Here is a 25,280-nt window from a genome sequence, read left to right as displayed (position 1 = left end):
AATCATTTAAATGTCCTTACAAACAAAGCATTTGTTTTGAGTGAGTCCGCCAGATCAGAGGCAGTAGGGATGACCAGGGATGTTATCTTGATAAGTGTTACGATTTCGAAAATGTTCTTTCCTGTTAGGCATTCAAAATGTAACGAGTACTTTTGGGTGTCATGGAAAATAGTAAAAAGTACATTATTTTCTTAAGGAATGTAGTGAAGTACGAGTAAAAGTTGTCAAAAATAGAAATAAAGTAAAGTACATATACCCACAAAAAACTACTTAAGTAGTACTTTAAAGTATTTTTACTTAAGTACTTTACACCACTGGGATAGCCCGAGGGTGAATGAGTCGACTGGGAGGCCCATAGTGAGTAGGCCTGAAGAGAGAGAGCCAGAGAGGATGAGTTTTAGTAAGGTTGGATTTCTTGAGTTTATTGCCATGGTGATCACCTACACTGACTGATGGAGCGGAAATCACAGAAGATAGATGTGGTAGTTGCAGCAGCGGAGAACTATTTGGGTGTGAGAGATTTAAGTGCAGAAGATCTACAGGAAGTTTTGAGAGAAGGGGTTCCATTCTCCCAGGCCAACAGCCTGGTGTAGGATCATTTAGGGCCCAAGTAGTGGGATGGGGTGGGGGTTTTGGGGGATAGTGTATAAGTGCAGGGTTAGATGGTGGTGCAATTTAAGTTTTTCCCATTCCCCTTTTCCCTTTTTGGGGGGGGTGACCAAAATGTGCAATCCGCACTCCGACCTGCGAAAGGCAACAATACGCAACACACCATCTAGTCTGCTGGAAGCCACATGAAGAATAATACTTCTTCTTTAACTGATGATCCTGCTGCCATTTCTCTGACAGGGCCTCTCCTGTCAGATAGAGCTACAACTTTCAAAGAAAACAATTCTAAATGATTATGACATCCAGACTGAATGAACAATAATGTTGAGCTATTTTCTGGATTATTGTCACCTACAGCCACATAAAGTTTTTACATATTAAGGTAAACAAGAGAGACCCAAAGACGTCAAACTGAGTAACAAATTGACAGGTGGGTCAAGTGAGAGTGCAAGCACTACATCTTCACACTCATACGCACTCAAAGGTATCTGGCACATCTCAAAGACACATTCCAGGAAAAGAGGTCATGTCCCACCAAACTCATATCAGTTGTCCCTGTGTGTGTCTGCCTGTGTCGTGACTCGTGTGTGTGTGGCATGTGTGCTGAAATTCTGGCACCACTGTAAAAAAGATCCAACACCTTCCAAAGTGGTCAGTGTATGGCTTGATACTACGCATGCGCAGTCCCAGTACATTGAAATTAGCCATCCTCCCTTCCCCGCCCCACATCAACGAAAACGAGTTGATGTTTCTCGAGCATACCTATCAGTGCCATCAGTACATGTGTAGCTAGCCTAGAAAGTCAGTTTCAAAGAAGCATTGCCTGTTTATTGTGGAATAGAAAAACCGTTGCGAACTGAAGTGTTAGTTTATTTGTTTTCAGTTATGAAGTTGCCAGATGAGCAGCATTCTTCCTTGGAGATTAGAGATAGGTCGGATTTGCCAACCCCTTTCAGAAATCCTTTCGTTCACGAGTTACGATTCACCCCCTTGGAGAAAATCAGGGTAAGCAACCGTTTAACTTTTGCCGAAATCTTATTTAATGAACATTCAAATATGTTCTAATGTTATATTTTGCCAGCTAGTTTGTCAGTTAACGGCACTCTGTGCTACAGTAGCTATCAGCTAATTAGCATACTAGTTAGGTATCTGATGTTCTCTACCCACCAAGTTTTCTGTGCCTTTCAAGCGTGCCGCTGCATGTTATGGTCGAAGCTGGTAGCTAGAATAATTGGTATATATTGACCATAAACCACATGTAGGGACTAAACTAAAATCTATACATGTGGTGTATTTTATGGAGATTTGATTCTATCAAGAAGAGTTTTGATTTACATAACATCAGAGCTAACTTTTTGTAGCTATTGAATTGGTTATCTTGATTCTTGTAATTTGCATTTCAAACGTTTGCAGTGGATTTCCATGTCCAATAGCAGTTAACTGTAAAACTGTCCTAAATGACTGGGCAGCCTTCACTGTTCAAGGGAGGCTTGTCTACTGAGGCTTTAGAATAGATCTGGGTCACACAAAAAAAGATAATTGAGTCCCTGTGTTTACATTAAATGTTCCATGCGTTGTCTTTTGCCCACCTCTCTCACTCTGTCATCTCCGTCTGTCTTCCTTCCATCTCAATTCAGTTCAAGGGACTTTATTGGCATGGCAAACATATGTTAACATTGCCAAAGCAAGTGAAATGGATAATAAACAAAAGTTAAATAAACAATAAAAAATTTACAGTAAACATTACACTCACAAAAGTTCCAAAAAAATAACAACATTTCAAATGTCATATGTGTATATACAGTGTTGTAATGATGTGCAAATAGTACACCAGGGGAAATAAATAAACAGAAATATAGGTTGTATTTACAATGGTGTTTGTTCTTCACTGGTTGCCCTTTTCTTGTGGCAACAGGTCACAAATCTTGCTGCTGTGATTGCACACTGGTATTTAATTTTTTTGTTGTATTTAACTTTTATTTAACTAGACAAGTCAGTTAAGAAAAAATTCTTATTTACAATGACGGCCTACCAAAAGGTCTCCTGCGGGGATGGGGTCTGGGATTAAAATAACAAATACATCAAATAAAAATATAGGACAAAACACATGCATAGTCACTTTAACTGTACATTCATGTACATATGTACATACTACCTCAATTGGGCCGACCAACCAGTGCTCCCGCATATTGGCTAACCGGGCTGCTTCTTCATTGTGTCCCGCCACCCACCACCCGCCAACCCCTCTTTACGCTACTGCTACTCTCTGTTCATCATATATGCATAGTCACTTTAACCATATCTACATGTATATACTACCTCAATCAGCCTGACTAACCGGTGCCTGTATATAGCCTCGCTACTGTATATAGCCTCGCTACTGTTTTTCACTGTCTTTCTACTGTTTTTTATTTCTTTACTTACCTATTGTTCATCTAATACCTTTTTTGCACTATTGGTTAGAGCCTGTAAGTAAGCATTTCACTGTAAGGTTGTATTCGGCTCGTGACAAACTTTGATTTGATCACAACAAGAGCGACAACACTACATGAAGAGACTTAAGACCACAACTTAGCATAGCAGCAACACAACATGACAACATGGTAGCAACAAAACATGGTAGCAGCACAAAACAGGGCACAGACAACAGCACAAAGGGCAAGAAGGTAGAGACAACAATACATCACACAAAGCAGCCACAACTGTCAGCGTGTCCATGATTGAGTCTTTGAATCAAGAGATTGAGATAAAACTGTCCAGTTTGAGTGTTTGTTGTAGCTCGTTCCAGTCGCTAGCTGCAGCGAACTGAAAAGAGGAGCGGCCCAGGGATGTGTGTGCTTTGGGGACCTTTAACAGAATGTGACTGGCAGAACGGTGTTGTATGTGGAGGATGAGGGATGCAGTAGATATCTCAGATAGATATGGGAGGTTATCAAAATGGGATTTGTTTTGGAATTCTTTGTGGGTCTGTTTTTATCTGAGGCAAATATGTTTCTCTGATCATACATTTGACAGGAGGTTAGGAAGTGCAGCTCAGTTTGCACATAGCCTGTCTTCTCTTGAGAGCCATGTCTTCATTTCTGCGGCCTTTCTCAATAGCAAGGCTATGCTCACTGAGTCTGTACATAGTCAAAGATTTCCTTGGGTCAGTCACAGTGGTCAGGTATTCTGCCACTGTACTTTCTGTTTAGTGCCAAATAGCATTCTAGTTTGCTCTGTTTTTCTTTAAATTCTTTCCAATGTGTCAAGTAATTATCTTTTTGTTTTCTCATGATTTGGTTGGGTCTAATTGTGTTGCTGTCCTGGGGCTCTGTCGGATCTGTTTGTATTTGTGAACAGAGCCCCAGGACCGGCTTGCTTAGGGGGCTCTTCTCCAGGTTAATTTCTTTGTATGTGATTGATTAGTTATGTAAGGTTTGGGAATCGCTTCCTTTTTAGGTGGTGGTAGAATTTGTAGATAATTAGCGGGAATCTGCATAAATCTGTTCTGCATGCATTATTTGTGAATTCTTGGTTGGTGAGCGGGACCCCAGACCTCACAACCATAAAGGGCAATGGGTTCTATAACTGATTGAAGTATTTTTAGCCAGATCCTAATTGGTATGTCACATGTTATGTTCCTTTTGATGGCATAGAAGGCCCTTCTTGCCTTGTCTCTCACAACTTCCACAAAGCTGTGAACGATATCTGGGGCGCTGATGTTTAGGCCGAGGTATGTATCGTTTTTTGTGTGCTCTAGGGCAACGGTGTATAGATGGAATTTGTATTCGTGGTCCTGGCAACAGGACATTTTTTGGAACACCTTTATTTTTGTCTTACTGAGGTTTACTGTCAGGGCCCAGGTCTGACTGAATCTGTGCAGAAGATCTAGGTGCTGCTTTTGGCCCTCCTTGGTTGGAGACCGAAGCACCAGATCATCAGCAAACAGTAGACGTTTGACTTCAGATTCTAGTAGGGTGAGGCCGGGTGCTGCACACTGTTCTAGTGCCCTCGCCAATTCCTTGATGTACATGTTGAAGAGGGTGGGGCTTAAGCTGCATCCCTGTCTCACCCCCCGGTGAAATGTGGTATTTTGTCCTGTAGTTCATTCACTGTAATTGGAGAATCCAATGGGTTCTTGTTGTCTTTAATAGTTGATTCTAAGATTTGTATTTGATCATGTATATGTTTTTGCTGTTTGTTCTTTGTTATAGAGCCAAAAAGATTGGAGAAGTGGTTTATCCATACATCTCCGTTTTGGATAACTCTTTGTTGTTAGTTTAGAGTTTTCCAATTTTACCAGAAGTGGTTAGATTCTATGGATTCTTCAATTACATTGAGCTGATTTCTGATGTGCTGTTCCTTCTTTTTCTGTAATGTATTGTTTTAGTGATTCACCATAGTGAAGGCGTAGGCTCAAGTTTTCTGGGTCTCTGTTTTTCGCTGGATAGGTTTCTCAATTTCTTTCTTAGGTTTTTGTTTTTGTCATTGTTAATTTTCTTAGGTTGTCTGCTTAAAATGTTTAGATTTGCTAGGGAAGCTGAGAGGTCAAATATACTGTTTAGGTTTTCTGCTGCCAAGTTTACACCTTCACTATTACAGTGAAACCGCTCCCTCTATGCTCCCTCAATTTACCCCTCTCTTCCCCTCTCTGTGTATGTAGTAAGAATAATTGACTCTGTGCCAATATGTGATGGTCAGTCAATCACCAGATCAATATGGTCACATGCACACAGTTGTCCCCTTACTCTCTGTTTAGCCTTTCACACACAGCCTTGCGGCTTGGACATGCATTTGTCAGTATCTGACCATGCTGCAAAGGACAGAATGGCTGTAGCATACGGCATCATTCAGCAAATGATCTATTTTGCTTGCACCAAGTCTGTGTGTAGCTAGTTAGTATTCGGATGAGTGTGACTTATGGTTTGCGTGGCGTTCTTTCTGGAAGTGCAGGAAATGTGGTTTGTCCCGTTCCTGGCTTCATGGCCTCTCTGCTCTCACACAGCCCCAGGACCAGGGTGTGTCCCAGTCACTCATCCATATACTGTACACTACAGCAACGCTCTCCAATCCTGTTCCTGGAGCGCTACCCTCCTGTAGGTTTTCACTCCAACCCCAGTTGTAACTAATCGGATTCAGCTTATCAACCAGCTAATTATTGGAATCGGGTGTGCTAGGTTGGAGTGTTTGTTTGTTTTAATTTCAACTTTATTTAACCAGGTAGGCCAGTTGAGAACAAGCTCTCATTTACAACTGCGACCTGGCCAAGATAAAGCAAAGCACTGTGACACAAACAACAACACAGAGTTACACATGGAGTAAACAAACGTACAGTCAATAACACAATAGAAAAGTCTATATACAGTGTTTGCAAATGAAGTAAGATTAGGGAGGTAAGGCAATAAATAGGCCGCAGTGGCGAAGTAATTACAATTTAGCATTAACACTGGAGTGTGAACTAGAGGTTGACCGATTTATGATTTTTCAACGCCGAGTCCGATTGTGAGGACTAAAAAAAGCCGATACCGATTATTTGGACAATTTTATATATATATTTGTAATAATGACAATTACAACAATACTTGAATGAATAATGATCACTTTTATCTGAACTTAATATAATACATAAATAAAATCTATTTAGTCTCAAATAAATAATGAAACATGTTCAATTTGGTTTAAATAATGCAAAAACACAGTGTTGGAGAAGAAAGTAAAAGTGCAATATGTGCCATGTCAAAAATAGCTACTTTTTAAGTTCCTAGCTCAGAACATGAGAACATCTGAAAGCTGGTGGTTCAATATTCCCAGTTAAGAATGTTTAGGTTGTAGATATTATAGGAATTATGACGCGACGACTATTTCTCTCTATACCAGTTGTATATCGTATACTTTGACTATGTATGTTCTTATAGGCACTTTAGTATTGCCAGGCAAATCTCCGGAGTTGATAGGCTTGAAGTCATAAACAGCGCTGTGCTTCAAGCATTGCTAAGAACTGCTGGCAAAATGCAGTAAAGTGCTGTGTTTAATGAATGCTTACGGCCTGTTGCTGCCTACCACCGCTCAGTCAGACTGCTCTATCAAATATCAAATCATAGTCTTAATATAATATAATAAACGCAGAAATACGAGCCTTTGGTCATTAATATGGTCCGGAAAGTATCACGTTGAAAACCAAATGTTATTCTTTCAGTGAAATACAGAACCGTTCCGTATTTTATCGAATAAGGTGGCAACCTCAAGTCTAATATTGCGTTACATTGCACAACCTTCAATGTTATTTCATAATTATGTAAAATTCGGCAAATTAATTACGGTCCTCAAACAGTTCGCAACGAGCCAGCGGCCCAAACTGTTGCATATACCCTGACTCTGCTTGCACTGAACGCAAGAGAAGTGACACAGTTTCCTTAGTTATTATTACCTTCTAACATGAATCTTTTGAACTAATGATGTTTATGGTAGGTACATTTGTGAAACGGTTGTTTTTTCCCTGCAAATGCGCTTTTGTTAAATCATCACCCGTTTGGCGAAGTTGAAGTAGGCTGTGATTCGATGATAAATTAACAGGCACCAATTGATTATAGTCAACTCGGGACAAGCTAGTAACCTAGTAATATCATCAACCATGTGTAGTGTCATGACGTTGCCTGCTTGGGTATTGCAAAACCCCATCCCCCTCCCCTGCCTCTCCCTTTCCTACCACAACCATGCGGTGATCACAGAGAGACGTCGTAAATTCCTGAGAATCTCCTCATGCCAAACAGTATTAAGAGAGAGGGTAAACTTTCAGGACTAAGAATTCTCTTCCACCTCACAGAACTTGAGTACGAACATATTTCATATCCTGCAAAAGTATAAAAGATCGGTGGGGAGTCCAGCTATTAACATGCCCGTTTGTCCCCATGTGGGAAACTCATGAGAGACTGTGGGACTACATTACCATACCGCTGTTTATATAATAACCTCAATATGAGGTTTACATCTTTGTTGTGATAAAATGAATGAGTGAGTTATACTGTTGATAATTGTGTAATATGATTTTGGACTGTTTAATGAAGAAAAATACAAATCCCGTTTGATTTGAACTAAACCCAGGACCCGCCCCTGAGCCAGTTGGGTCAGACATCCAAGGACAGCCCCTCTATGCTATCCGAATAAAAAGCTCAACTCTGAGAAATTACCATTAGACCAGGTTTTTCTCCATTAGGAGGAGAACGAAGGTTAAGTAACATTGCTGAATCTTTAACCATACCACGTGGTTAAACTCTTAGACGATCAAGAACAAGTCCTTGATTTGACTACTAGTCTGCAGCTAGGAATTCGGTATCATTGAACGCGAAGAAAGACAACCGCCGAAACATCATTCTATAACGAATGTCACTCTGAACTATCCACAATAGCCAAGACAGAGACCAACGAATCTCCAACAAACTAACTTCTCTCCAACGATGAAGACGACACACACCGAGCGTAACTATATATATATTGATTGCAAATTTCGGTCGAGATGAGGAGCGTTCATGTGTAAGGATTAGCATGTCAATTGTTATAAAGAGTATACTCTGTAGTGACTTCTAATCTTTCCCCCATTTTCCCTTGTTCTAACAAGCCGCCATGCCGTTCAGCCACTAGGGCATATTTCTCCCATTTCATGTAACCAATTTTATTGTTTGTTTATGCATTTCTGTGAATTAATTAGTTAGTAAAAATAAATGATTTAAGACAATTGATGTGGATGACTCATAGTGTAAGACTGGGTTTCGTGCAGATAATCAACAATTTACGACGTTTGGAATGAGACTAACGTGAGGTAAAAATAAATAAATCATTAATCAGAAGACTATTGATCAGATATGAAAATATCTGAAAGGTTATATTGGGAAATTATAACTTGTAATCTAATAACTTTCCCTGGTGCCCTCGAATCATAGTTCATAGTAACTTATTACTCAAGTGATCGCGTAATCCCTAATTACAGGAATCTTTGATAAAAACTATAAGTCTTCAATTTAATGATAGCAAAGACACGACAGTAGTTAACTAGTGATTATGTGAAGATTGATTGTTTTTTATGAGAACTTTAATGCCAGCTAGCAACTTACCTTGGCTCCTTACAGCCACAAGATCCTTTTGACGCTGCACTCGTGTAACAGGTGGTCAGCCTGCCACGCAGTCTCCTCGTGGATTGCAATGTAATTGGCCGTAATCGGCGTCCAAAAAGGCTGATTACCGATTTGTTGTAACTTGAAATCGACCACTAGTGTGAACCTACAGGACGGTTGATCTCCAGGAACAGGGTTGGAGAGCCCTGCCCTACAAGGTCAGGAAACTGGCCTCCATTTTGGCACAGAACATTTTGTGCCAGCAGTGGAAGATAAACACGGCAAACAAGTTTACTCCTGCAGCAGGAGGCATGCTTTACACACACAAACTGCACACAGAGACAAGGGGCAGAACATGACTCGATAAAGGAGCAGAAAGGATTGAGACTTTGGAACAGCGTTCAGCTTCTGAATCTGGTGCTAATTATTTCAGTCTCTGGATCTAGGCCAAGCCTCAGGAAATGTGCATTTCTATTCAATTGTATCATGAGCACGTTGACCTTTAAAAAAAAATATATATATATTTCTTGGAAGACAGTGTATCCAATTGCATTGTCATCGTTTGTTGCATGTTTCTGTCAAAGATTAAATCTAAATTATTGTTAAACTCAGATCAAGGTCATAGTTAGGCTAGTTGGACAGAAAGGTGCTGGAGGCTACTTGGGCCCATCAGAGACGTGAAGGTTGCTAGTTGAGTCAGTAAACTGTAGCAGGTGTCTATCTTAGTCTTGTTCTCACTAGCCTACTACCTGCTGTTACTGTGAAGGTGTCAGGGTGTTTTCCGTTCTATGTACACACACTGGTTAATTTAAGAACCGTCTCTCTCTGCCTGAACATAAACACTACTTCCCTTCACGCTGCTGACAACAGATCCTTATGACTGGGTGATGTGTGTGTCTGTCACACCAACACATGTAACCACATTCCTCCCTCGGGCCTCTCGCTCTCTCCCAGATGTCCTGTTTTGAAGAGGAGTTTACAAAACAACAAAAACACCCCATATGAATTAACGTCACAATGAACCAAATAAAGATGTCACTAACTTATTGAACAGCTGAGGGGTCTGTATTGTAGTGACTCGTCTCTGTCTGCCATTTTGCCTAATGATAGTCTTTGCATTCTTTGAGGTGCCTGTGTGTGTGTTGACATTAGGGTTAGTTTTGTATTTGTAGGATCCCCATTAGCTGCTACAAATTCATAGCTTTAACTAATTATGACAAATGTTGAGAAAATGTTGAGCAATGTAATAAAGTAATGACTTTTCAAATAAGTTACCTTACACGTTATGTTGGCTGACAATTTGTTAGATACACTGTCCTTAAGAACCACATAGCATATCATTACAGCAGTATATACCGTTATGTTAGCTAGTTACCTAACGTTAGTTGGCTACTTATACATCAAACTTGCCAGTATATTAACTATATGCTATCTAACTACCCAACGTTTATTGACCTGATTATTCCCGTCATTCTTAGCTTTGCTAAATGGTATAGTCCTTGTGCATTCTCAATGGACATTCGGGCGCTTTCATAAATTCAGTCTGGCTATCTACTCCGATTTCAGAGCACTCTCGTCTGAGTGTACCAGAGCATTTATGCATTTATGAGCGCTCAACGCCCGTTGAATATGGCTGCTTTTAGTAAACGTCAGCAAAAAAGCGTAATTAAGTTGTTGCCAGCATCACAGTTAGTCACCAACGCTATGGATAACATGACAACTGCCTAACCAGCTCTGCAAGTGCAAGTAAAATTGTCAGTGGTCTCATTTGTCTGGAAGTAGCTAGCCAACGTTAGCTTGGGTGCTTGACTGCCACTGTAAGGTCTGAACGCTCAAATTACCTCTACTCCACGGCCGGTGTGTCCAGTGTGCGCTCCGAGAGTGAACCCCTCTGAATTTACAAATGGACAATCTGACAACAAGCTCTAAATTTACGAGCGCACTCTGGCACTCCTCATTGAATTTAAGAACACACCAGATTCTCCATATACTCAACTAGTCTAAAGAAGTCCTTTAATTAGCACAACAGTTTTCAGCTGTGCTAACGTAATTGCAAAAGGCTTTTCTAGTGATCAATTAGCCTTTTAAAATGATAAACTTGGATTAGCGAACACAGCGTGCCATTGGAACACAGGAGTGATGGTTGCTGATAATGGGCCTCTGTACGCCTATGTATATTCCATAAAAAATCAGCCGTTTCCAGCTACAATAGTCAATTACAACATTAACAATGTCTACACTGTATTTCTGATCAATTTGATGTTATTTTATTGGACAAAAAATGTGCTTTTCTTTCAAAAACAGTGACATTTCTAAGTCACCCCAAACTTTTGAACGATAGTGTGAAATATATATGAGTGCAACTTAATTTTTTAAATTTGTAGCTTACAGTTCATTCGCTGTTAGTCAGCACCTCTAGGCTAAATCATTTTCTCTGGGTGTGCGCCAGCTCATTCTTTTTGTTAGTCTAGGTAGCCATTTGATTAGCTGTTCAGGAGTCTTATGGCTTGGGGGTAGAAGCTGCTATTTAGGAGCCTCTTGGACCTAGACGTGGCGCTCCGGTACCGCTGTGTGCAGTAGCTGCTGTGCAGTAGCTATGACTAGGGTGGCTGGAGTCTTTGACAATTTTTAGGGCCTTCCTCTGACACCGCCTGGTATAGAGGTCCTGGATGGCAGGAAGCTTGACCCATGTGATGGGCCGTACGCACTACCCTCTGTAGTGCCTTGCGGTCGGAGGCCGAGCAGTTGCCATACCAGGCAGTGATGCAACCCGTCAGGATGCTCTCGATGGGGCAGCTGTAAAACCTTTTGAGGGTCTGAGGACCCGTGCCAAATCTTTTCAGTCTTCTTAAGGGGTAAGGGTTTTGTCGTGCCCTCTTCACAACTGTCTTGGTGTGCTTGGACCATGTTAGTTTGTGGACATCAAGGAACTTGAAGCTCTCAACCTGCTCCACAACAGCCCCGTCGATGAGAATGGAGGTGTGCTCAGTCCTCCTTTTCCTGTAGTCCACAATCATCTCCTTTGTCTTGATCATGTTGAGGGAGAGGTTGTTGTCCTTGCACCACACAGTCAGGTCTCTGACCTCAGCCTATATGGAGGTCTCATCGTTGTCGGTGATCAGGCCTACCATTGTTGTCATCAGCAAACTTAATGATGGTGTTTGAGTCGTGCCTGCCAGTGCAGTCATGAGTGAACACGGAGTACAGGAGGGGACTGAGCACGCACCCCCGAGGGGCCCCCGTGTTGAGGATCAGTGTGACAATGTGTTGTTACCTACCCTTACCACCTGGGGGCGGCCGGTCAGGAAGTCCAGGATCCAGTTGCAGAGGGAGGTGTTTAATCCCAGGGTCCTTTGCTTAGGGATGAGCTTTGAGGGCACTATGGTGATGAATGCTGAGCTGTAGTCAATGAGTTCTCATGTAGGTGTTCCTTTTGTCCAGGTGGGAAAGAGAGTGTGGAGTACAATAGAGATTGCATCATCTGTAGTTCTGTTGGGGCGGTATGCAAATTGGAGTGGGTCTAGGGTTTCTGGGATAATGGTGTTGATGTGAGCCATGACCAACCTTTCAATGCACTTCATGGCTGCAGACGTGAGTGCTATGGGTCGGTAGTCATTTAGGCAGGTTACCTTGGTGTTCTTGGGCACAGAGACTATGGTGGTCTGCTTGAAATATGTTGGTATTACAGACTCCGACAGGGAGAGGCTGAAAATGTCAGTGAAGACACTTGCCAGTTGGTCCAAATTCCAAATAGGATCCGTAAAGTTTGTAGAAACATGTCAAACAATGTTTATAATCAATCCTCAGGTTGTTTTTAGCCTAAATAATCAATAATATTTCAACCGGACAATAGCTGATGGTTTGTCGGCGAATATAGCAGGATTTCTTATAAGCTGCCGGGTTAGAGTCCCGCTCCTTAAAAGCGGCAGCTCTACCCTTTAGCTCAGTGTGAATGTGGCCTGTAATGCATGATTTCTGGTTAGGGTATGTTTATTTTTATTTCATTTATTTAACCAGGTAGGCTAGTTGAGAACAAGTTCTCATTTACAACTGCGACCTGGCCAAGAATAAAGCAAAGCAGTTTGACACATACAAAAACACAGAGTTACACATGGAATAAACATGACATAGTCAATAATACAGTTGAAGAAAATCTATATACAGTGTGTGCAAATGAGGTAAGATAAGGGCGGTAAGGCAATAAATAGGCCATGGTGGTGAAGTAATTACAATATACCAATTAGATACTGGAGTGATGGATGTGCAGAAGATGAATGTGCAAGTAGAGATACTGGGGTGCAAAGGAGCAAGATAAATACAGTATGGGGATGAGGTAGTTGGATGGGCTATGTACAGGTGCAGTGATCTGTGAGCTGCTCTGACAGCTGGTGCTCTAAGCTAGTGAGGGAGATATGAGTCTCCAGCTTCAGTGATTTTTGCAGTTTGTTCCAGTCATTGGCAGCAGAGAACTGGAAGGAAAGGCGGCCAAAGGAGGAATTGGCTTTGGGGGTGACTAGTGAGATATAACTGCTGGAGCGCGTGCTACGGGTGGGTTCTGCTATGGTGACCAGCGAGCTGAGATAACACGGGTCTTTACCTAGCAGAGACTTGTAGATGACCTGGAGTCAGGGGGTTTGGTGACAAGTAGGAAGCGAGGGCCAGCCAACGAGAGCGTACAGGTCGCAGTGGTGGGTGGTATATGGGGCTTTGGTGACAACGGATGGCACTGATAGACTGCATCCAGTTTGCTGAGGAGTGTTGGAGGCTATTTTGTAAATGACATCGCCGAAGTTGAGGATCGGTAGGATGGTCAGTTTTACGAGGGTATGTTTGGCAGCATGAGTGAAGGAGGCTTTGTTGCGAATAGGAAGCCGATTCTAGATTTAGATTTTTGGATAAACGTGCTTTCAGTTCGTCCCATTTTATTTTCCAGGGATTGAACGTTAACTAGCAGGACGGAAGGCAAGGGCAGATTAGCCACTTGTCACCTGATCCTCACAAGGCACCCTGATCTCTTTCTGCGTAATCTCAGTTTCCTTCTCCAGTGAATGCCAGGGATCTGGGCCTTATCGGGGGTCTGTAGTATATCCCTCCCGTCCGACTCATTGAAGAAGAACTCTTCGTTCAGTTCGAGGTGAGCAATCGTAGTTCTGATGTCCAGAAGCTCTTTTTGGTCATAAGAGACTGTAGCAGCAACATTATGTACAAAACAAGTTGGGAACAACGCAAAAAAACTAACAAAATAGCATGGTTGGTTAAGAGCCAATAAGACAGCAGCATTCCCCTCCGGCGCCATCACAAAAACCAAATAAAATCATTTTTTTTTATTATAGACATATTTAGCATGTTTTCTTAAGTGTTTGAGATTAGGTCCCTGTATGGTCAAAAACCTCTTCAAATATGCAACATTTTAATCTTTTTTTAATTTTTTTACATTGGATAAAAGTAGAGACTCAGAGCTACAAAATGGTGTATCATACACTGCATCTGAGGAAACAATGGGAAAGTAATTATGCTTTGAATGTTGATCAACTTGTGAACTCACTTTTGAGAAAACCGTCCTTTCAATGTTTTGGCACTACTATTGGAGAGCCCTTCTTTGTCTACAATCATTCAGCGTTGTTCACACCCTCTTAAGCCTTAGCCTCACCCATCTCTTTAAGGGTTGATCTGTGAGTTCTGTACTAACTTGCCAGCTACTTGCAGACATCTAAAAGAGAGAGAACAGCTCACTGAACATCATTCGCCCTAGCAGAGCTGGTTAGGCTGCTTTGTCATCCAGAGCGTTGGTGACTGCAACTGTGCTGTTAGATTGTCCGTTAGTAAATTCAGAGCGTTTCGTGTTCAGAGCACACACTGGATGCTCTGGCCAATAAGTAGGGTTGTTCCGAAAGCTCTGACCTCACTAGTCAAGCACCCAAGCTAACATTGGCTAGCTACTTCCAGACATGTAATAAGAGAACACCCCACTCTGACCATTTTACTCCCTCTAGCAGAGCTGTTTAGGTAGTATTCATGTTATCCAGAGCGTTGGTGACCGTAACAGTGCTGCTGGGAACAAATAAATTACGCTTTGTTGCCGATGTTTACTGACACCGGACATATTCAACCGGAGTGTTGAGCGTTCAAAAATTAATCAGTTATTCTGCACTCTGGCACACTAAGATGAGTCTTTTGTTAAGAAATATAGCTAGCTAGGTAAACAATGAATCCCAACGCATGATGTAACATTAGTTAGCGAGCCAACCAGCTAACGTTAGCTAGCTAGCTAACAGTACAATAACTTGAAATGAAAATACTTGGAGTGGAGTCTTTTGTTAAGACATGTAGCTAGCTAGCTAAACAATGGATCATAATCACAACTCATGACGTTACTACCCTGCATGAACCTGCAGGTAGCTAACCAACCAAGTTCTATGAATATAACTAGTCAAGCAAATGTGTCTGAGATACGAAGAATAAGATCATACACATAACGTTAGCTAGCGAGCCAGCCAGCTAACGTTAGCTAGCTACCAGTACACTTTAACTTGACATTAGGTTTATGCAGTTTTACCAAGCAATACATACATAAAAAAAGAAGCTGCGTTTGACACGTTACCTAGACATACTGACCAGCTCCAATACACAGACACGTGCTATATGGCAGACCAATACAAGCTCATCTCTCGGCATGTCCAGCCCACTCATTATCTCAGCCAATCATGGCCAGAGTATTGATTGGATAATATAAGTCTTCACTTTTAATGATAAGTCAGAGACATGACATGTGTCAATGCACAGGTCAGGCAAATCCATCTCCCAAAACACAAACCTGTTAGAAATTCTGAAAACAGGCAAAGGGAATATAAGTAACATGCTTGGAGCTTTACAGCGAAGAAAAGGGCTTGTCTCTAACCCAAATGGTTCAAACAATATGACTCATATTGCCAGAGTTGCTTTTTACATTTTTTACAATTATTTTTCCCCCTGTCAGGATTCGCACGCATTTTATATAATTTCACAAACCATGTTGAGGGCTGTTTTTAAACTAATCCTGGTTTGATAATTATTGGTTTGATAACAAACAACGTTGTTCAGTCATCTTACCTAGCTAGCTAACAACCTGGTAACTTGACAGTAGGTCTAGGCAAATTTCATTGGCCCAGGAAGAAAGGAAAATGGTCTGCTACTCATAAGATGTGCTTCAAAGGTAGGATTCGTGTAGTCCATGCCCAGCCAATCAAAATTAGTTTTCCCCTGCAAAACGGCTTTATTACAGACGGAAATCATTCTCAGCCCCCGCCCCCCACCAGACCAAACCATGGAAAAACAGCCCCAGACCATTTTTCCTCCTCCACCAAACTTCACAGTTGGCACTATGCATTGGTGCAGGTAGCGCTCTCCTGCAATTTGCCAAACCCAGATTATGAAGCGTGATTCATCACTCCCAGAGAACGCGTTTCCACTGCTCCAGAGTCCAATGGCGGCGAGCTTTACACCACTCCAGCCGCTACTTGGTATTACACATGGTGATCTTAGGCTTGTGTGTGGCTAATCGGCCATGGAAACCCATTTCTTTAAGCTCCCGACAAACAGTTATTGTGCTGACGTTGCTTCCAGAGGCAGTTTGTGAGTTTTGTAAGTGAGGACAGATGATTTTTCCACGTTACGCACTTCAGCACTTGGCGGTCCTGTTTAGCAGGGCAGAAACTTTATAAACTGACTAGTTGGAAAGATGGCATCCTATGACGGTGCCATGTTGAAAGTCACTGAGCTCTTCAGTAAGACCATTCTACTGCCAATATTAGTCTATGGCGATTGTATGGCTGTGTGCTTGATTTTTATACACCTGTCAGCAATGGGTGTGGTAGAAATAGCTGAATCCACTACTTTGAAGGGGTGTCCACATATTTTGTGTGTGTGGATATATATATATCTCAGCAAAAAAAGAAACGTCCTCTCACTGCGTCTATTTTCAGCAAATTTAACGTGTAAATATTTGTATGAAGATAAGATTAAACAACTGAGATATAAGCTGAACAAGTTCCACAGACATGTGACTAACAGAAGTGGAATAATGTGTCCCTGAACAAAGGTGGGGTCAAAATCAAAAGTAGCAGTCAGTATCTGGTGTGGCCACCAGCTGCATTAAGTACTGCTGTGCATCTCCTCCTCATGGACTGCAGTTCTTGCCAGTTCTTGCTGTGAGATGTTACCCCACTCCTCCACCAAGTGAAGGGTACCACATGAGGGAGCAGGCTGTCTTCCCTGTAACGCACATCGTTGAGATTGCATGCAATGACAATAAGATCAGTCCAATGATGCTGTGACATACCGCCCCAGACCATGACGGACGCTCCACCTCCAAATCGATCCCGCGCCAGAGTACAGGCCTCGGTTTAACGCTCATTCCTTCTACGATAAACACGAATCCGACCATCACCCTTGGTGAGACAAAACCGCAACTCGACAGTGAAAAGCACTTTTTGACAGTCCTGTCTGTTCCAGTGACGGTGGGTTTGTGCCCATAGGCAACGTTGTTGCCGGTGATGTCTGGTGAGGACAACAGGCCTACAAGCTCTCAGTCCAGTCTCTCTCAGCCTATTGCGCACAGTCCGCACTGATAGAGGGATTTTGCGTTCCTGGTGTAACTCGGGCAGTTGTTGTTGCCATCCTGTACCTGTCCCGTAGGTGTGATGTTTGGATGTACCGATCCTGTGCAGGTGTTGTTACACGTGGTCTGCCACAGCGAGAATGATCAGCTGTCCGTCCTGTCTCCCTTTAGCGCTGTCTTAGGCGTCTCACAGTACGGACATTGACATTTATTTCCCTGGCCACATCTGCAGCATGTCTAAGACACGTTCACGCAGATGAGCAGGGATCCTGGGCATCTTTCTTTTGGTGTTTTTTCAGAGTCAGTAGAAAGGCCTCTTTAGTGTCCTAAGTTTTCATAACTGTGACCTTAATTGCCTACCGTCTGTAAGCTGTTAGTGTCTTAATGACTGTTCCACAGGTGCATGTTCATTAATTGTTTATGGTTCATTGAACAAGCATTGGAAACAGTGCTTAAAAACTTTACAATGAATTTGGATTTTTATGAATTATCTTTTAAAGACAGGGTCCTGAAAAAGGGACGTTTCTTTTTTTGGTGTGTGTGTGTACAGTTGAAGTCGGAAGTTTACATACACTTATGTTGGAGTCATTAGAACTTGTTTTTCAACCACTCCACAAATTTCTTGTTAACAGACTATAGTTTTGGAAAGTCTGTTCGGACATCTTCTTTGTGCATGACACAAGTCATTTTTACAACAATTGTTTATAGACAGATTATTTCACTTATAATTCACTGTATCACAATTCCAGTGGGTCAGAAGTTTGCATACATTAAGTTGACTGCGCCTTTAAACAGCATGGACAATTCCAGAAAATGCTTTAGAAGCTTCTGATAGGCTAATTGACATAATTTGAGTCAATTTGAGGTGTACCTGTGGATGTATTTCAAGGCCTACCTTCAAACTCAGTGCCTCTTTGTTTGACATCGTGGGAAAGTCAAAAGAAATCAGCCAAAAGCTCAGATAAAAAATTGTAGACCTCCACAAGTCTGGTTCATCCTTGGGAGCAATTTCCAAACGCCTGAAGGTACCACGTTCATCTGTACAAACAATAGTAGGCAACTATAAACACCATGGGACCACGCAGCCGTCATACCGCTCAGGAAGGAGACACGTTCTATCTCCTAGAGATGAACGGACTTTGGTGCGAGAAGTTCAATCATCCCAGAAACAACAGCAAAGGACCTTGTGAAGATGCTGGAGAAACAGGGTACAAAAGTACTATATCCACAGTAAAACGAGTCCTATATCGACATAACCTGAAAGGCCACTCAGCAAGGAAGAAGCCACTGCTCCAAAACCGCCATAAATAAGCCAGACTACGGTTTGCAAACTGCACAATGGAGACAAAGATCATACTTTTTGAGAATTCCTCTGGTCTGATGAAACAAAAAATAGAACTGTTTGGCCACAATGACCATCGTTATGTTTTGAGGAAACAGGGGAGGCTTCAAGCTGAAGAACACCATCCCAACCGTGAAGCACGGGGGGTGTCAGCATCATGTTGTGTGGGTGCTTTGCTGCAGGAGGGAATGGTGCGCTTACAAAATAGATGGCATCATGAGGGAGGAAAATGATGTGGATATATTGAAGCAACATCTCAAGACATCAGTCATGAAATTAAAGCGTGTCGCAAATGGGTCTTCCAAATGGACAAGACCCAAGCATACTTCCAAAGTTGTGGCAAAATGGCTTAAGGACAACAAAGTCAAGGTATGTAGTGGCCATCGCAAAGCCTTGACCTTAATTTCATAGACAATTTTGTGGGCAGAACTGAAAAAGCGTGTGCGAGCAAGAGGCCTACAAACCTGACTCAGTTACACCCAGCCCTGTCAGGAGGAATGGGCCAATTCATCCAACTTATTGTGGGAAGCTTGTGGAAGCTACCCAAAACATTTGACCCAAATTAAGCAATTAAAACAATGCTACCAAATACTAATTGAGTGTATGTAAACTTCTGACCCACTGGGAATGTGATGAAAGAAGAGCAATTATTCCGACATTTCACATTCTTAAAATAAAATGGCTATCCTAATGACCTAAGACAGGGAATTTCTACTAGGATTAAATGTCAGAATTGTGAAAAACTGAGTTAAATGTATTTGGCCAAGGGTGTAGAAACTTCCGACTTCAACTGTATATACAGATATATAAATCTATATATTTAATAAAAAATAAAAAATATATATTTGTATATTTATTGTGTGTATATATTTTAGTGCGTATGAAAGCTACTAGCTACGATGGCGTTCTATGAAAACTGTACACATGTTGCACTTTGTAACTAGCATAACAATGAACTACATATTCTGGCTATAACAATATAAAATCAATAATCAATGACAAATATCACATTTGTGACTTTCAAGTAATGTCCAACAGCAATAAGGCTCCCTTGCTTGCTCGAATGAGTCTTCCACAAAACCAGGACACCTGCTGAACAGCAACTAGCCATGTTTTGTTGGGGTCCATGCATTTTGGTGGTTGATGGCATGCATACGTGCAGAGTCCCTGCATAGTGATGGTGCACCCATACGTGCAGAGGCCCTGCATAGTGATTACGTGCAGAGTCCCGGGATAGTGATGGACGCGCAACGTGCAGAGTCCCTGCATAGTGATGACGACACGGGGTACGTGCATTGATCCCTGCATAGTGATGGAACGCGCGTACGTGCAGAGTCCCTGATAGTGATGGACGCGCATTAACGGTGCGAAGTCCCTGCATAGTGATGGGCACGCGTACGTGCAGAGCCTCGCATAGTGATGGACACGGGTACTGCAGGCAGTCCCTGCATAGTGATGGACACGGGTACGCTGCAGAGTCCCTGCATAGTGATGGACGCCGTGTACGTGCAGAGTCCCCTGCATAGTGATGGACGCCCATACGGGTGCAGGAGTCCCTGCATAGTGATGGGCACGCGTACGTGCAGAGTCCCTGCATAGTGATGGACACGCGTACGTGCAGAGTCCCTGCACAGTGATGGACACGCATACGTGCAGAGTCGTGATACTTCAACCTAATATGACAAGTCATACCTTGTTGGAAAGCTGAAAGACTGTAGAAACTGAATATGCATAGGTGCTGTACAGAAGACTTGCGCATCTTTCCCAGAAATCAATTTATGAGTAGGCAAAACGTCCATACATTAGACATTTTGGACAATGTGAATGAGGACATTTTCCAGTACCTCTGAAAGGATTGTCATAAGGTTGTCATGGATCAATTACATAACAGCCAAAGCTTCAGTAAAAGGTAAGTCTTGTTTTTTAACAAATGGCTTATTGGTTGTTTATTGTAAAATGTATTGTTGTGATCAACCAGGATGTGCATGTCCAGATAGGTAGAGGTTGAAATTATCTTCATTTTGAAACATTTTGAAACTCATCTGAAAATCGAGGACAGTTTTAATTTTATCTCCTGATCTCAATGACATCACCAGCCAATTCTATATTAACCCCCAAAATGATTTTGCTAGTGTATCTTAGCTAACAGTTATTACATCACCATCTATAGGGTTTGCTATACTTCCAGGATCACAAGATGGCTAGCTAGTGACCTTGGAGGTTTCCCGGACGATCTGATGAGCATCTGAGGAAGATATGCAACTTGTAACAATGTATCATTTTTTTTTAGTAGAGGGAACGATACTCCGCTGCCAAATTAATATAAGGGAAACACTGATTCCACAGGAGGGACGGATAGTCATAATTCTGGTAATTGAGTTACAACCTCAGAAGAATGGCTTCTAATGTTTGTTAGTATGCTGTTTGGATGAGTCCATTTCCAGAAGGGGGTGGTGGTGGTCAGGATGGGTCGTTAGGTGTTTTGGGGAAGGGGGGGTCATAAACCAGCCCTATTAGTGTTTATCTGGCCATGCTGTCTGCACCTGGGGCTCACACAGAGAGGGGGAGAGGGATTAAAGCAGAGCGAGGGAGGAGAAGAGAAGGAATACGAGTCCCCTGGGAAAGGAAAGGACCACATTGTAATGTAGGCAGGCAGAGAGAGGGGGATAGAGAGAGAGGGGGAAAGATATATTTATAGAGAAAGCAATAGAGAGAGAAACATGTGCAGTATTGAGAACAACAACACCCTACTGTAACAGACAGAAGAGGGATAAGAGGTCTCCAGATGATGGATAGAGGAATAGAGGAGGGGGGTGGTGGGATCTGAAATGACAGTGTGGGGCTTGACATTGTGACCCTGTTATTTGGAGTGATGGCATGACATACAACCATATTCCTTCTAAGGGCGTGACATGTCAATAGTTATCTGCTTTGACCTTAATGATGTAAGCATAAATTAACTTGATACTAAATTAACTGTTTTATTTTTATTTAAACCTGAAATCACATTGGATAGTTAAAAAAAAAAAAATCTATCATTTCTGTATGAGCTGTTGTGATCATGCTTACATAAGGAGCATAGAGTAAACAAGGAGAAAGCTAGGAGGGATGACTAGCTGTATGTCTGTCATTGCTGGATTGTTAGAGGCAAGCCTGAGTCTTCTTTAATAGAGCAGTTCTTTTTGGGTCAATCTAACTTCACAGAAAGAGATTCTTTCCCTGATGAAATGATAATTTGTACCTCTGTCACCCTCTCCCTCTGTGTTTGAATGAATGAATGCATCACCATTTGATTTTGTTACTCTCTCTCTCCGCTCCCCCCCTTCTCAGATCGGTGTGATGACTGTGACTGTGTTCCCAGTACGGCTGTTTTTTGCAGTGTTCCTCATGTTGCTGGCCTGGCCCTTTGCCTTCGCTGCCTCTCTGGGACGATCTGAACTGGCCGTGGAGACCGAGACCTGGTGGAGGAGGTGTGTGTGTGAGAGAGAGAGAGAATTATATATCAAATCCAAATCAAATCACATTTTATTGGTCAGATGCAGATGTTAATGCGAGTGTAGCGAAATGCTTGTGCTTCTAGTTCCGACCATGCAGTAATATCTAACAAGTAATCTTGTAATCACAACAACTACTTTATACACACAAGTGTAAAGGAATGAGTAAGAATATGTACATATAAATATATGGATGAGCGATGGCCGAACGGCATAGGCAAGATGCAGTAGATGGTATAGAGTACAGTATATATATATATATATATATATATATATATATATATATATATATATATATATATATATATATATATATATATATATATAATGAATGACACCTGATAATGACATCACCACCTCTTGTGGAAGGTTTGGATATTGTCGTCATTGTGTCAGGGCAAACACACACGCGACAGGCCGTATTTGCATTCTTAAAGAGATTCTCCTGTAATTGTGTGTACTTTTTAGCCAGTAGTTCTGAAAGTAACGCTCACTAGCCAAAAGTGGTCCCTGAAAATGAAGTACTACGTCACATGTACAGATATGTGAACCACATCATTGCTCTCTCTGCTGTGTGTTCACCTCTGCTGTGTGTTCACCTCTGCTGTGTTGTCACTCAAATGGTGAGGGGGCTGAAGCTCATTGATGCATCCAGCCCAAAGTAGGAGGTTTACAAAAATACATAGAAGTTGCCAAAGTTCCAGAGCAAATCTTTAATTGACTTACCTGTGTAAATAGCAATTAAACAGACACACCCTCACCCTGTCTCTCACTCTTGCTCTCTCTCTCTTGCTCTCTCTCTGTCTCTCTCTCCTACAGGATCTGTGACATAGCCCTGAGGGTGATCATGCGAGCCATGTGGTTCTGTGGAGGTTTCCATTGGGTGACGGTGAAAGGGGAACCGGCCCCGCCCTCGCAGGCGCCCATCCTCACCCTGGCCCCTCACTCGTCCTACTTCGACGCCATCCCCATCACCATGACCATGGCCTCTATCGTCATGAAGTCCGAGAGCAAGAACATCCCTGTCTGGGGCAGTGAGTAGTAATCCTCATCATCTTCATTAAATACCATTGTCTACCTCACCTATTTCTCTTCTTCTCTCTCGCTTTCTCTCTGTCTCTTCCTCATTTGTCAGGCTTTTTTGGTCTGACTCACTGTCTAGGGAAGTGTGTACTGTAGCCTTCATTTTCTCTCTCTCTGGTAGTATAGTCTTCCTCATTTCTTTCTGTCTCCATCAGGGCCGGTGAGAACCAGTCTTCTGATAGATACTGACTGATGTGAGGTTATCAGACTGAACATGAAGGGGGGAGGGGTAGAGGTGGTGAGACCAGGTGTTAATGATTAGCATATTCTGGTTATCTCATAACATTCTTATTATTAGTCATAATGCTGTGCTAATCACTCTATAATCTCTCTGTCATCTCTCTATTTCCCTCCCTCTCTTATCCGTCTCTCACTACTCCCCTTCTTTCCCCCTTCCCCCACATCCCCTTCTCTCCCTACTCTTTCTTCTTCCTCCCCTTCTGTTCTCTCCCCCCTGCCCCCTTCTGTCCTCTCCCCCCTGCCCCTTCTGTCTCTCCCCCCTGCCCCTTGTTTCTCTCCCCCCTGCCCCTTTGTCTCTCTTTCTCCCTGCCCCTTTGTCTCTCTTTCTCCCTGCCCCTTTTGTCTCTCTTTCTCCCTGCCCCTTTCGTCTCTCCCCCTGCCCCTTTTGTCTCTCTTTCTCCCTGCCTCTCTGTCTCTCCCCCGCCCTCGCCCCTGGCCCCGTGCTCTCTTTCTCCCTGCCTCTTTTGTCTCTCTTTCTCCGCTGCCCCTTTTGTCTCTCTTTCTCCCCTGCCCCTTGCTGTCTCTTCCCCCCTCGGCTCCCCGCCTCCTGCCTCTTCTCCCTGCTCTCTTTCTCCCTGCCCTTTGTCTCTCTTTCTCCTGCCCCTTCTGTCTCTCCCCCCTGCCCCTGTGTCTCTCTTTCTCCCTGCCTCTGTGTCTCTCATTCTCCCGCCTCTTTTGTTGCATCTCTTCTCCCTGCCCACCAGCTCTGATAAAGTTCATAAGACCAGTGTTGGTCCGCGTCGGACCAGGATTCTCGTAGGAAGACCAGGAGAGATCAAACGCAAGCCCACGCTGGAGGGGAGTGGCCTCAGGTAACACACACACTGCCTGCTTGTGTTAACGTTAAAGACCAATCCTCCTCAATCTTCTATATATCAAATGGAAATGTAACTGTGTGTGTGTGAGATAGATGATATTTCCAGAGGGGACGTGTACCAGCAGATCCTGCCTCATCACATTCAAGCCTGGTATGTGTTCTTCTTTATGCTGACCAAGCTCTCAAACCCTCGCTCTCTCGCTCGCCGTCTCTCTCTCGCCTCTCTGTCCTCTCTCTCTGTCTCTCAATTCAATTCAATTCAAGGGGCTTATTGGCATGGGAAACATGTGTTAACATTGCCAAACACTCGTTCTCTCTGTCTTCTCTCTCTGTCTTTCCTCTTCTGACTCGCTCTCTCTCTGCTCTCTCTGTCTCGCTCTCTCGTCTCGCTCTCTCGTCTCGCTCTCTCTGTCTCGCTCTCTCTGTCTCGCTCTCTCTGTCTCTGTCGCTCTCTCTGTCTCTGTCGCTCTCTCTGTCTCTCTCTCTGTCTCTCAATTCAATTCAATTCAAGGGCTTATTGGCCATGGGAAACATGTGTTAACATGCCCAAAGTCCACTCTCTGTCTCTCTCTCTGTGTCCTCTTCTCTGTCTCTCTCTCGTTGTCTCTCTCTCTGTCTCTCTCTCTGTCTCTTCTCTCTCTGTAGGTCTCTCTCTGTTCTCGCTCTCTCTGTCTCGCTCTCTCTGTCTCTGTCGGCTCTCCTCTCTGTCTCTCTGTCTCGCTCTGTCGTCTGTCTCTCTCGCCGCCTCTCGCGCTCTCTCTGTCTCTGTCTGCTCTGCGTCTCTGTCGCTCGTCTCTGTTGTCGCTCTCTCTGTCTCTGTCGCTCTCTCTGTCTCTGTCGCTCTCTCGCGTCCGTGCGCGCGTCCGTGCTGTCCGCCCTGTTCGCTCTCTGCTGTCGTCTGTCCGCTCCTCGTCTCGTCGCCTCTCTCTGTCCGTGTCGCGCCGTCTCGTTCTGTCTGCTGGTCGTCTCCTCCCCCCGTGTCGTTGGCGTGCTCGTGCTCGCTCTATCCCAC

The 25,280-nt window shown here is 43.0% G+C and overlaps 1 pseudogene; it reads left to right on the top strand.

Moving 5' to 3' along the window:
* The first annotated feature begins 1,307 nt into the window (after window positions 1-1,307).
* The window catches only part of LOC111956134 (lysophosphatidylcholine acyltransferase 1-like), a 47,933-nt pseudogene continuing 23,960 nt past the window's right edge, over window positions 1,308-25,280 (top strand).

The sequence above is a fragment of the Salvelinus sp. IW2-2015 genome, linkage group LG31 (genome assembly GCF_002910315.2).
Source record: "Salvelinus sp. IW2-2015 linkage group LG31, ASM291031v2, whole genome shotgun sequence".
NCBI classification, from domain to species: domain Eukaryota; kingdom Metazoa; phylum Chordata; class Actinopteri; order Salmoniformes; family Salmonidae; genus Salvelinus; species Salvelinus sp. IW2-2015.
Note: the sequence above shows the minus strand (reverse complement) of the source record. Positions and strands in the feature narration are given on the sequence as shown.